This window comes from Miscanthus floridulus, unplaced genomic scaffold (genome assembly GCF_019320115.1).
Source record: "Miscanthus floridulus cultivar M001 unplaced genomic scaffold, ASM1932011v1 os_1094_3, whole genome shotgun sequence".
NCBI lineage: Eukaryota > Viridiplantae > Streptophyta > Magnoliopsida > Poales > Poaceae > Miscanthus > Miscanthus floridulus.
In genome coordinates, this window is record NW_027097517.1 from 3,663 (window position 1) to 5,185 (window position 1,523).

General features: G+C 35.7%; 1 long non-coding RNA gene across 1 annotated transcript; it reads right to left on the minus strand.

Moving 5' to 3' along the window:
- Nucleotides 1–258: 258 nt before the first annotated feature.
- On the minus strand, nucleotides 259–1,523 carry LOC136533677 (uncharacterized). Its single transcript, XR_010778522.1, has 4 exons — nucleotides 1,277–1,523; nucleotides 1,024–1,083; nucleotides 873–929; nucleotides 259–426 (listed from the first exon to the last, which is right to left on the minus strand). It is a non-coding gene; the product is annotated as an uncharacterized lncRNA (long non-coding RNA).

Genomic DNA, 1,523 nt, shown 5'->3' on the forward strand with positions numbered 1-1,523 from the left:
ACGTTCACGTTTTGGTTGCTATAAGGTGCAGTCTCTATTGCTACGTGGAGTGTCCGTTGCTATAGGATATATTGCCCCAAAAAATGGGGTTACCAATAGCCATTTTTACAACGTTTTTGGTTTGGTGCCACTGGACAATATTGCAATACCATTAATTAATTAGATACTCCATAGACAACAACAAAGCATTTGAATAAAGCCATTAAATCAAAATATTAAGTTATATAATTTGTTCACATCTGGAATTAAATGATCCAAAAACTCAAACTCAGTCTACGTATACATTATTGAAACAAAGATATCCAACACATTTGTTTCTAAAACAAAATATCTAACATGCATAGACACCACTGCAGCTTCGCTTGGCTTGGCCTGGCCTGATTTGGACCATCCCATCACTTATGTGCTCCACTCAAACTCTATGTCCTGAAATAAAGAGCATTGGCATTTGGCATAGGCATCAGTTTTTCAGTACAGTGACATTGCAAATCACATTTTCATAAGAATATGTAATTGTCATAGGAAATGAAGCTACAAAAATCACCGATATATTTATCAGCCTGTACATTCCTTTTGCTTGATCGTCTCTTAGCCAAAACATCACTCAATTGTTTTGAATAAATATAATTCATTGTAGAATTCCATTCTTTGTTTTGGGAAAAATTTCAGTTAAGATTACTTCTAGTGTGTCGCTTAGAGGTACTATAGGTTACAGGCATTCATTACACATAACAGTGCTCAGATAGTCAACAAGTAAGATTTCCAGTGATAACATGTACCAAACTGTGTGATAAGCACGAAGATCATGTTTACCAATAACAAGAGGCAAGTTTGAGGTAGCCAAATAAGAAAAACATGTGCAATGAGCATACCAGTAGCCTGAGCAGAATGGAACTTTTGGGCCTGGGATATTAGCATACATGGCTCCCCTGAAAACAGAATTGATTTAAAAGATGCGTTAGAGAAGAAATATGAGTACACAAGGATACACTTGTAAATGGATCAGATTTGAACACAAATAACCTTCTGTTGTCTTTCCCTTTCCAGTTTCACTTCCTCCACAAAGCTATTGCGCTCAGCGACCTGCAGGATGGAACGACAGCCAGTTCAGGAATTCTATTACTGAAATATAACAACAGCCGCCTCACGAATTCCATAAAGCTATTCCACTGAAATAATACTACTTAGAATATTACATGATCTCTGTAAGCCTTGATTAGGCAAATGCTTGCATACTTCTTATATTAAATGGAGGTACAGATTATAACACACTGACCTTTCTATTTAGTTGCTTGTAGCAATAGCTAGTATCCAACCACCTTAAATTTCACAAAAAAAAGGCTGGAATATTGTGCAGTCACTTGGAAAAAGGCAAGGAATTTAGGGACAAACACAGAAATAAAGAATATTTAGCACAAGACCAGTAGTAATTCATAGCATCTTTGTACCAGATAGCAACCATTACTTAAAACAAAATATCAACTATTATCCTATGATATGCATCTATTTTACATTTGAGCATA